The following is a 13001-nucleotide window of genomic DNA, read 5'->3' as shown; positions in this document are numbered from 1 at the left end:
GGTATAAGGGGGTTGGGGGGTTCGGATTTGCCTAGAACCTTAGGGAGGGAGTGCAGGGCGAATGTAGGATTTGAAAGCTTCAGAGGACCAGCGACCGAGTGTCTGGATCTGATGCTGGGAAAGCCCATTGAAGGCTGCTGTGGTGGCGGCACCAATCCTAAATGAGTGGCTGGAAAATGGCTTGGGGGAAAAACCTGAGAGGCGGAGACCTTCTTTAAGGTGTTTTTGGAACCAGAAGCGAGTTACTGGACGGTTAGTGTCATCAGTAAAGAGTGGGGCTAGTGGGTTAGCTTCTTGAGATTTTCTTAGATCTAGGAATGCTAGGAGTGTTTGGAAGGGGTGGTTGGGGGAGGGTTTGTTGAAAATGTAAATAAGGTGTCCTTTATGGAATTGATCTGTTTTGCTTTGTTTGACAAGGAAAGAAATGGTTTCCTTATCTTGCAAAGTTAGATCTGAATAGTGGGGTGGAGTGAAGGGTTGAATTTGAATGTTACTGTTAATTCAGAGCATCTGAGAAAGCCGAAGAAGGCTAGGGTGAACATAGCATCTAAGGTGCGAGCTGTGTGGGAGGAGATGTAACCTTTACGTAGGGTATAAATGCATGAGGAGAGGATTTTGAGTGTAATGGGTTGTCTAGAATCGAGGGTGGTGGGGTGGGTTTTTTGAATACCTTTAATGAGGAGGGAGGTTTGCGAATTGGTGATGGTATCTGAGGGGGACCCGTGGATTAATTTGTGAAAAAATTGGATCCCACTGAGATAGCTTTTGATTGAACTTGCTTGGATGTGTTTTGAGAAGGTGTGATATGAAGGAGGTGATGGAGAGGAGGGAAAAATCGGGGAAATGTAGGTGATGGAGGGTGTGAAAATGTTTGAAGGTGTTCCATGCTGTGAGGTATGAATGGAGGGTTCTGGGGGCTACAGCTTGTAATATGAGAGATAGGGAGGTCTGGTGGAGATTGTAGAGGGGATAGTTTTTGGCAATATCATTTCTGAATAAGGAGGGACAGGCGTTGGGTGGGGGTCCGCCTCTGGGGCCAATCGCCAGAATTTCTGGAAAGAAAAACGAGAAAGAGAGTCAGCAATTTGGTTTTTGCAACCAGGTACGTGTTCAGCAGTTATGATAAATTGTTTTTGAGCAGAAATCCAGGTGAGGCGTCTTAGAAACGGCGTTATTGAAGGGGAGTGAGAACGCCCTTTATTAATGCAGTGTACCGTAGCTTGGTTGTCACAATGACAAAAAATGCTAGAAGTGGACCATTCATCTCCCCACAGAATAGCTGCTGCAACTATTGGGTAGAGTTCGAAGAGAGCTGAAGAGCTTTGGTTTTTTGGGATGGAAGTCAATTGGGCTGGCCATGCGGCAGCAAACCAATGCCCATTATAGAAACCTCCAAAACCAACTGACGGGGCAGCATCTGTGAATAAATTAATGTCTATGGGGGATGCTACAAAGTCGCTGTAGAAAAAGGAACAGCCGTTCCATTGCTTAAGGAAGGTGATCCATAAGCTTAGTTCTTCGCGACTGGGTTTAGAGAGAAGGATTGTTTCTTCTAAACCATGGACTGTAGTGGAGAGTTGGAGGAGGTGAGTATTAAATGGGCGGCCTTGAGGAATTATGCGCATGGCAAAATTAAGATGGCTGAGAATGGATAGGAGTTCACGTTTGGTGCATGTCTGTTTTTCTAGGAATATCTGGGATATGGAAATAATTCGATCGATTTTCTCTTTAGGGAGAGATGCTTGAAATTTTTGCGAGTCTAGTTTAATGCCCAGAAATTCGATTGTGGTACTGGGTCCTGAGGTTTTTTCCTCTGCGAGAGGAATTCCTAGTTTAGCGAAAACCTGTTGGGTGATCGCTAGGTCCTTAGCTGGAGGTGAAGAAGGGGGAGAAATTATGAGAAAATCATCTAGAAGATGAATGAGGTGAGGGATTTTGTAATTATTAGACAAAAGCCAGCATAATGCTTCTGACATCATGTTGAATATTTTTGGACTACTTTAGCATCCGAAAGTTAGTCGGACTGCAAAATAGAATTGGGAACGCCAATGAATGTCAAAAAGATGCCAAAAGTCTGGATGGATTGGCAATATTTTAAAGGCAGATGAACTGTCTACTTTAGCTAGTCAGGCGTTGCGACTGGCTATTTTGATGAGGGTGATAGCTTGCTCAATGTCGTGGTAGTTGAGCGAATATTCGTCTAATGGAATAGTGCTGTTAATGCTGGGAAAAACTGAATTGTGGGGGGCCGAAAGATCAATTATTAGGCGTTTTTTGTCAGAAAATTTTCGAGTTGCGACTCCTATGGGGCTAATGCGTGAGACATTGAATGGAGGAGACATGAATGGTCCGATCATGAAGTTATTGTCGATTTCTTTTTTAATAAGATAATCAACAGTATCGGGTTCAGTGGTAGCAGACTGCAAATTGGGGCAAAAGAGATTGTGAGAAGGAAGAGCTGAGATGCCTGGGTGGAATCCGTGGGTTAGACCTGAAATTAGAAAATCAGAGAAGTTAGTATCAGGGTGAGAACTTAGTTCTAGAGCAAGATTAGGAATATTCACAGGAGTCGACAGGTAATTTTTAGATTTTTTATTTTTTGCCCTGAGGACTTGGCAGATGATTTTAGCGTGAGCGCCACCACAATATGAGCATAAATGGAGGTATCTGCAAGGCATTCTGTTACATCTGCTGATGTTAAAATTCATGCAGATGTCACGGTTAGGGAGGGAGGGTTTGAGGGAGGGAGACAGCAGAGAAGGGATGTTGTGGCTGGGTGGTTGAGGAACATAGCTGGTGGATTTGATGGATGATTTAGTTGGATCAGAGGAGGGAGTGATTAGAGGACTGGAGGTAGTGGGGTGCAGACTGGAGCGGCAGACAGCGCAGGTTAGATAGCGGCATCCTAAAAATACCCGGTTGTGGAGCTCAGTGTCCAAAGCCCCCCAGTAAGGACACTGGTTCCACTGGGTCACTCGTAGTGCGCATTTGGCGGAGAATAATTTATGGTAGGTGTAGAAGTGTGTGCCCCTATAGGAGAGCGCGAGCTCGGCGATGATTGCCATATAATCATTTAACTCACGTCTCCTATGGGGGAACGCGGAACAAATTATGTCTGTGAATCTTAAAAAGGCAATGGAAAATTCTGCTAGTGTTAATATACGGGATTGATTACTGGCTGATGGTTTGAGGGAGACAGAAAATTCGCCGCAATTAACCTGCCGTTCTGCCGCAGGAGGTGCAATAGGTGAGAGGAGTGAAATGAGATCTATGTCAGCACCTGAAAGGATTTGGTTGCGAGCAGAGTTGGAGATGGGTGGAGGTTCCAAGGCTAGAGCATTATTTGGCGGAGGGAGGGGCGTGGCAGAAGACAGGGTGAAAGGGGGGCGTGTAGAGGAAACTGGAGTAGGGAAGGTGAAATATGGGCGGGGTCAGTGCTTGAGTGAGCAGTGGGAAGAGAGGAAGAAAAAGGAGGAATAGTAGTGGGAGGAATTTGATAGGAGAAATTCAGGTGGGATGGGATGGGAGCGGAGGTAGATGGTTGGAGAGAAAAATATAAAGTTTGATTTTGAGAAGTTGCAGGAGGAGCTGAAGAAAGACAATGGAGTGGAGCATTGGAGGTAGAAGGGAAATGAGGACTGATAAGAGAGCTGGAGGGGGCGGGAGGCCAGGAAAAGGGGGTGGAGATAGGGATTTCTTGAATGGAGTCCTGGAGCGGGAGAGTGCGTGACGTCAGTGGAAGTGGCAGGGTTTCCTGGTGTTGCGATCTTGCGGGGGAGTGACTTGCTGTGTGTTTTTGTTTGGATTTTTTCTTCCCTTGAAGCGGGCAGGAGGCTTGTGGATATGGAGTAAATCGTGAACTGTTTCTTTGTGTAGTTGGTCTGGCAGGAGGGCTTGAGGAAGGATGGGAGTCCGATGTTGCGTTGTGGTAAAGCTTGAGGAGTTCCGGTTTATTGAGCGATCTGGGTGCGTGAATTCCGAGTTCGGCGAGCAGTTTCCTTATTTCCATGACTGTGATTCTCTTTGGTGGATGGACGGAGGAGGTGGCGGAAGCATAAGATGAGGTAGGTGAAGTATTTTGGTTTCTTGAAGTGGATGGAGCTGGGGATCTGCGGCGGAGAAGTCGACTGGATGTAGAGCGGGTAATGCGCCGGCCTCTCATGGCGGCCTCGGGCTCGGTTTGAGAGCCTGGCGGTGCTGTGGGAAGTTGCGTTGCGGGAGGAGATTCAATGATATCGGGGTTATCTTGCAGGATGTTGGTTTGTTGATTGTTCTCCTGAGTGTTGATATTGTCGTTCATGATGTTGTGGTTGAAGATAGTGCTGGATAGTTGATGAAGGTGAGCAGATAATGATGCTGATGGAGATGATGATGATGGTTGTTGTTGTTGATGTTGTTGTTGCTGAAAGGCTGAATATGGAGTTGCTAGCTTGCTTGCTTGCTTGCTTGAAAAAGAGTTGCTGGAGCGCAGTTGTGAGCGGAGCGGTCTTCCAAACGAAGATGAAGTGGACTGAAAACTGTGGTTATTTATAGTAGCTTATGGCTCATATGATTGGATGATACTGATTAGCTTAATGCGAGACCGGCTGTGGTAAATCATAAGCACGTGATCCTCTCGAAATTAGTTTATTAATAAACCTCACTTAATTTATTAATGATCTGTGCAAAAAAAATGAAATCGGTGAGGGGGAAATACTTATAATAATACAATATAATAATACAAGTGAATTCCATGTTCTATTCTTTAAATATCAACAAAAAAATTACCAAAATTAAGTATTTTTGTCTATTAAGTGCAAGACAAGTCTTATACCAATATGCACAAATATGTCTCCCTATACTCCACCCTTAAGTTTCTCTTCCATGAAAAGACAAAGTAAAAAGGGAAAAGAAAAGCACCAAGATATTTTAAAGAGCAATGTGCATCACACAAATGTTAACTATATACATCAGGTATGCACATGAACATTTTCTTGTGTACACCGAAAAAAATTATTCAAAGATGATTCCTTGGATTTACTCAATTTTTTTACGTTAAGTGGTCGTAAACAATTTATTTGGGCTGAATTTAAACAAACAAATTAAGTTGAACATTGTTAAATTTAATTTGTTTGTTCAAATTCAACACAAATAAATTGTTTGCAACAGTTTTGCATGCAACACTTTTTTCAGTGTAATTGTACACTCAAAAAATATATATTTTTTACTTGTTCAAACTACTTATTTAAAATGAGCTGAAACAACACAATTCTTGAGATTTCATTGGGACAGCTTAATTTCTTTATGTTCAATCCACATAAATTTGTTAAAAGTGTTAAAAGTGTAAGTTAACTTAATCAATTTGTGTTGGGACAACATGAATTAATTGTGTGGGACCCTGCAGTTTTTACAATGTACATTAATGAACAATACTTTTGATACCCATTACACACATGTATGATCACCTTTTAATTAATACTTTTAAGTTGAAAAGATAATATATTTTAAGTAAAACTAAAACGGCTTTGAAATTGGTATTTCTTTTAGTTTAAGCCATACACTTTTATGAGTAATCGCTGTTGAGCCAAAATATTCTTTGATGTAAACAGCTAAAGAATTAAAAATGGTCTAAATCAAAATGGTGGTCCAATTCAAATGGAGGAGTAGTCTGTGAAAAATCTGCAGTGTAAAATTAGAGAGAAAAATGCAAGAATTTAGAATATGGAGGACGGGATGGTTCAGGAAACTCTTTCTGAAAAATCCCTTCCCTGTATTTTGCTCTGTTGTTTGCTGTAGGTCATTGCCGACTTTCAGTTCAAATTTGAATTTGAATTTTAAAATTCTGATGCATTTCACACAGCATTGGCTCTTTTTTAACAACTACAAAAGCACCAATGGGGTGGGAGGGGTAGAAAATGGGGTGTGGGGGTGCTCAACCCCCTGCCACTTTTGTAATGCCCACTCTAATTGATTTTTTGTGCCCCTGCCCCACAAGAAATCTGTGCATGCCAATGTAATAGGGGTCCAAGATTCTGAGTTTACACATTTCTCAGGCATTGTCATTGGGAATGTCCAGAAAACTGTGGGAGATTTGAAAACCTACATAAAAATCATGCAATGTATCCTTCAGAATAAAACTGCACTTATTAGTTCCGTGTAACTTACAACTTTCTTTGTTAAAGTGCACAAGTAATACCAAGACTAATACTAACATGCTAGCTATCCCTTAAAATAAGGCATTAGTGAATGCACCTTTAATAACTGTACAACACAAACTAAAGCTCATTTACAATATTTCTTTTTTTCAAGCTGGTCTGGCATTGACAGTGATTGACTGTGGTCAACATATAGTCAATGTGTTTGCTTTTTCTTCAGTAAATTTCTTATCCCTTCATCTTGCTTTTGCCTTTTTGATTTTTGAGAGCGTGCAGACTTTTCTTCAGTCATTTCATTCTTAGGGTTGGAAAGTTGACACGTTCTGCGATGTGCCATATCAAATATCATTTTGCTAAATATTTTATGATAATAATTACGCAGCTTTAAACAGCTCATATTAATTGATAGATAATGTGGAATATCTGTGCTTCAGTTTTCACACCAGGGGACCATTTCAAATGAACTAGTGAAGGAGATAAAAAATGATGAAAAAGAAATGGGGAAGAAGCTATTTTCAATCTATTTAAATAGTGTTAGATGCTATTTATACATCGTTATGGTTGCAGAATGTATTACTCATATTCAGAATTTATGGTTATAATATGTCAAATAATAAATTATAGTGTATATATGTGTATATATATATATATATATATATATATATATATATATATATATATATATATATATATATATATATATATATATATATATACAGTTGAAGTCAGAATTGTTGGCCCCCCTGAATTATTAGTTCTCCTTTTTAAATTTTTCCCCAATTTCTGTTTAACGAAGAGCTTTTTTCAACACATTTCTAAGCATAATAGTTTTAATAACTCATTTCTAATAGCTAATTTATTTTATCTTTGCTTTGATGACAGTAAATAATATTTTACTAGATATTTTTCAAGATACTTCTATAAAGTTTAAAGTGACATTTAAAGGCTTATCTAGGTTAATTGGGTTATTTAGGCAAGTTATTGTATAATGATGGTTTGTTCTGTAGACTATTGGAAAAAAAATTGCTTAAAGGGGCTAATATATATATATATATATATATATATATATATATATATATATATATATATATATATATATATATATATATATATATATATATATATAAATAAATAAAATCAAGAAAACCTTTCAGAGAATCACCATGAGAATTCAAAGGTTGTTCTGCCAGTGAAGGTGAAGGAACTGCACATTCAAAAACCTTCATGGCCATATTTAAAAAAATTATATTTGAAATGCATGAGTAATGATTCTGCTGACAACAGAGGTGAGAATTTAAATGCCGATTTATTTGTGAATAGTCCGACAGGCTAGGTTAATTTAAGAGCAAACGTAGCATATGAGAAATCCAAAAGAGTAATCATAGTAACAGCCGAAGAGGTCAAGGTAGGAAGTAAAACAACACAAACAGTAAATAAACACAGGGGTCGAAAGCACAACAACACAGGAAACCGATTCATAATATACACTAGGAAAACAAGACTCAGTACTGATGAGTACGTTTGTAATGTACAGTAATCAGTAATGACGAGCTTCAGCTGTGTGTGTGTAATCGAGGGGTGATCTGGAACTGGTGTGTGAGGGCAGTGCATGATGGGCAATGTAGTTCATGTGAGTGACAGGGAGTGTTCTCCAGAGATCTGCAAGTGCTACAATGCTGGTGATCATAACATCCTGGCTTAAGTTTATGTTTAATGCCTGGGTGACTGGCAGATTAAATCTTTGTCTGTTTTTCACATTTAAAAATCATTTTTGAATTATTCACAATATGATGCCTTTTATTAATATATATTGCATATGGTTCGTTTTAGGCCCTTTTTAGGATTAGTTTGTTGTTGGTAAATAGATAATAAGCTTAGTGTCACTGAAACGTATGTGTAAATTTTAAAATATCTGTTTACACAAAAAGTAAGGCTTTTAAATACCTCAAAAATTTATGTTTTTCCATAAGCAACTACAAAAATCTAAAATGCTATCTAAAAATGAGGAGTTAATCATAAACTTCCCTCACTTATCTTTAAAATCATCTGACTTTCATTAGGGATGTGCAAAATTACTTCGTAATGGGCAAGCTGATGAACAAGTAATCAGTTGGTCAGCCTAAATGAAAATCTGATTTAGTGTTATACACAGCACAGACCAGTCATCTTTATAAAAAACAAAATCCAACATTAGACATTCAGTATTGCACAGCACCACACAAAAGTGAACAAGCACTGTAGATCAACGCTTCTGATTAGCAGTTTAATCAGTCTGAATGGTCAATCTGGCACACACTGCCGCCCAGTTGGCAGAGGGATTAAATTTAAAGCTAAAGTATAAAGAGAAATGTGTTCTCTCAGTTAACGGCACATTGCTCTTATTATCTGAAAACCTAAAAACATTTGTCTGCTGGGGAAGGCAAGTAGGTGATAAATGGTGATTGTATTTATTGCCATCTGGGGTCATAGAGAGCTATCATTGCCGGATTGCCAGAACTGCATTTTCAACACAATATTTTAGAGATGGAAAACGGTGGCGTGCAAGTGTTGGAAATATGCAGCACGTAGAGTCGTCCTGTGCTTTAGGAGAGGGTGACACAGGTATGTTGCTCACTGCTTTACAGCGGCACATTTATGCTCATTGCTGACATTATTCTTGTGTGAGACATAAACAGCAGCATGTTACAGTCATTTAGCACAGGAGGCTAAACACATCATGATAATGTGAAGCAGCCCTGAGCTAAGAACTATTCTAGGTATGAGCATTTGTCGCTGGGGTTTTCATTTTTTAAAAGTCACTAGGAAAGGTGGTAACGTTTTAATGGACTATTTCAGTATTTGTTATAGTCTTTAATCAGAATAACTTATACTTTCTTTTCCACAACTTATCTTCTATAATGGTTTGTTTACTAGCATGAGGGCAAGATCAACATGTCACTCACATGAGATTCACCAATGATAAGCCACAACCATGTAAGCAACTCTGCATGGAAAATAATTAAGGATGATTTAAGATAATATTTTTGTGCATAAACATTAGATTAGTCAGTACCAATGCCCAAACTGGAAATAATCTAACATAAAGATCATAGTCCTAAAAGTCATTCATAATTAAATTCAATTCAAGTTTTTTTGTATAGTGCTTTTCACAATGTTTATTGTTTTAAAGCAGCTTTACAAAAGGTGCACCTCATTGCATCACAATCAAAATCAGAAAAGTTAAGTTTATAAGTTTCTATAAATGTATTACTAATACTACTACTAATTACTAGTTACTAATATCTTTAATAACTAATTACTAATAATTGTATCAGTTAAAGTTATTATACAAACATACTTAACTTGCAGTAAAATAGTATATAGGTGATGTCTATGTGTAGATGTTCGTGTATTAAGTGTATGTGTTGTGCTCGGATGGTTGGCATCATCTCCTCACAGGTCTTGGATCTGATCAAGTGGTGCCGCACAATCTCTAGAAGCCTCAGCATGGGATGTAAATTGTAAAGAGCAAAGAAAATATTTAGTATAGCTGCTACTCATAGTCTATTTGAACAATAGATATTACTGTCAATGTGAAAATGAAGTGCTATAAAAGAAAAGACATGTTATGTAAACAAACATATAAATCATTGAATTAGTATTAGTATATAGTATGTAGAATTTCTAACAAAGTGCCTGGTGTGTTAAGACTTGTCAAGCCAAGTCACCTGCATATATAGCACACTCACAGTTATTTGATGCGTGTAAAAGCTTTACTAGAAAGATAAGTCTTTAATCTCGTTTTGAACTGAGAGAGTGTGTCTGAGCCTTAGATATTAGCAGTAAAGCTATTCCAGACTTTGAGAGCCATATGTAAGAAGGCTCAACCTCCTTGAGTAGACTTTGCTATTCTGGGTACTATCAGAAGCCCTGAGTTTTTTATAATCTTAAAGAGCAAGTTTGATTGTAGCGAGACAGAAGGTTATTTAGATAAACAGAAGCTAACCTATTTAAAGCTTTATAGGTAAGAAGCAATATTTTTTTAATCAAAACAGAACTTAACAGACAGCCAATTTAAGGAAGTTAAAATTGGGGTAATATGATCATGTTTTTTTGCAACCTGGTAAGAACTCTGGAAGCTGCATTTTGAAGTCTAACTGAAGTCTATTAATAGACGATGTCGGGCAACCAAATAACAGAGCATTACAGTAATCTAATCTAGCGATCATAAAAGGATGAAGTAGCATTTGGAACGAACAATATCATAAGATGAATCGGCTTGAATGATTTGGAACACTGAGAAGTGGGCAGTGGTTGACAAAGTCCACAAATCAAGTACCTGAGTGTGAATTCAGTGAAACATAAGATCCACTTTGACCAGTCATTTTAATCAGAAAATCATTTACTGATCACTCACTCTGAGTAGATCAATTTAATCAATGAATGATTAACTGGACACTCGCTCTTACCAGATTTTTTGAATCAGTGAACATTTAGGGAGACAGCTCTGGGGAAAAAGCTGTTCCAAAAACCAGCAGACTGAGGAACAGCTTTTCCCCCAGAGCTGTCTCCCTTTTGAACTCTGCCCCTCACTGACTCTTTTGCCCCCCCAATACACCCCCCACACTCCTCTAACTTATACTCCTCACAATCACTGCACTATTTAACATTTGCACATTTAAAGTTTGCACATATTCATTGCACTGATTCATTTATCAATTAAAATATCAATTAAATATTGTCGGACTGACAAATAACTCAATTATGACAGGTATCTCAAACTGTCTCAAACTGTCTGTCAACAAATTTAAATTTTAATTTCTGCCTCTTTAAGCAAACAGATACATCATTTACGTGCACATGTTTTGGGGAAATAAAATACCTGCACCCTATGGCCTGTCAACAACTACACTTGATAAAGTGCATGTCTCCATAGAGTTTTCTAACTGGTGAATAACATGATCTACTGTTATATCTAATCAGTGTGCGTTCGCACGTTCATGACTTAAGGAGGCGTGGCTTTGGACGGCAGGGGAGGGACATAAAATTTCTAAGCTATTATGATAATGCTAGCATTCTGGCAGATCACCTACTGCACCTTTAATCTTGAGTGTCTATACAATAGCACTGCATACAGCTGTTCTCCAAAAAGTGTTACATTTTTAAAAATAATTTTAAGACAAATTTACAGTTTCCAGATTCTATCTAGAAGAAAACAAGTGACTGGAGCCATGGGTAAACTAGGGAACAACTTTGTAACCGTAGCCCTTTGATGGATATAGCAGTGTGATACAATGTCATACCATGATGCCAGTGTGGTTAGAGCATTCAAAGCATCATTGATAAGCTGCTAATCTCAAATCAGCTCATGCAATGGCTGGAGCAGTTTTAATGAAATAAAGGTTAAGTTGCAGACATTTTAGAGTAACTAGCTTGTTTACTCCATATTCTTTTCCAAGTTAAACAACCACTAACTTAAACAACCACTTAAGCTGCGGTCACACTTGACTTTTCTTCCCATAGACTTCCATTCATACGCACGCGAATGCGTCAGACCGTAAACGTGGGGTCATGCGTCAAGTTTCGGAATCGCATCACTTGATTGCATGAGACCAATCGAGGATCAAAACAGGACCTCTCTGGACAGAATTTAAAAATATGGAGCAATCACTGGCTTTTTTTAATGTCTAATCATCTTGTTTAATCCCGCCCCTTTTCGTAGCGCCACACGACAGAATTTCGCACACACAAAGCCCAATGTGACCGCAGCTTTACTTTTGTGTAATCTAGCAGACGTTGATGGTTGACTCTGCAGTGAATGGGGCTGCCTCATGTCATAAACCAGGTGCATTGCCATGGAAATATTAGAGTTCTGAATAAATCCCGAAGGGGGGTCAGCTGGCATATTTAAAACTTACATTTGAATAGGATTAAATTAGCTATGGCAAAACAAGATCAGCTTTGGCCACTCGACACCATGGGCCACACGATTCACAACACTGACATCAGCAAACCGCTCACCCACATGATGCCAAATATGCTGTCTGCCATCTGCCCTGTACAGTGAAAACCAAGATTCATCTATGAAGAGAACACCTCTCTAAAGTGCCAGAAACCATCACATGTTAGTAGTTGTGTCAGTTGCAATGAGCCCGATGAGGACAATGGGCATGCAGATGAGCCGTTTCTGACAGTTTGAGCAGAAATCCGTGGTTATGTAAACTGATTGTTGCAGCAGATCTCCAGGTGATGCTTGATGTAGGGCTAGTTTGGTTACACATGGTCTGTGGTAGTGAGACCGGTTAGATGTAGTGCCAAATTCTCTGAAATGCATTTAGAGATTTATGGTCAAGAAATTAATATTTAATTAACTTGTCTATAGCACTTGTTCACTGCTGCTCTTATAGTTGTGTAAATTGCTTCCTTGTCCTCATTTGTAAGTCGCTTTGGATAAAAGCGTCTGCTAAATGATTAAATGTAAATGTAAATGTAAATGTAATTCACAGGCAACAGCCATGGTGGTCATTCCTGCAGTCAGCATCCACATTGCATGCTTCAAAAACTTAGGACATCTTGGCATTGTGCTGTGTGAAAACTGCACATTTTAGAATGGCCTTTGATTGTGGCCAACCTAAGGCACACATGTGCAATAATTATGCTGTCTAATCAGCATCTTGATATACCACACATTTGAGATGAAGGATTTATCTCAGCAAAGGAGAAATGCTCACTAACACATATTTTAAAAATGTGTGAACAAAATTTTGAGATCTTTTGTGTACGTAAAATAAGTTGTAGGATATATGTGCCATGAACACTGTAAGGACCAAGCAACATCTATAGGTTCTCCTTTGAGAACCGGGCCAAAAAAAGTTAAGTGCAGGCATG

At 38.7% G+C, this 13001-nt stretch overlaps 1 pseudogene; it reads right to left on the bottom strand.

Annotated features, from left to right (window-relative positions):
- Positions 1-917: 917 nt before the first annotated feature.
- Positions 918-4300, bottom strand: LOC130247098 (uncharacterized; annotated as a pseudogene).
- Positions 4301-13001: the final 8701 nt, after the last annotated feature.

Source organism: Danio aesculapii, chromosome 19 (genome assembly GCF_903798145.1).
Source record: "Danio aesculapii chromosome 19, fDanAes4.1, whole genome shotgun sequence".
In the NCBI taxonomy this organism is placed as follows: Eukaryota; Metazoa; Chordata; class Actinopteri; order Cypriniformes; family Danionidae; genus Danio; species Danio aesculapii.
Note: the sequence above shows the minus strand (reverse complement) of the source record. Positions and strands in the feature narration are given on the sequence as shown.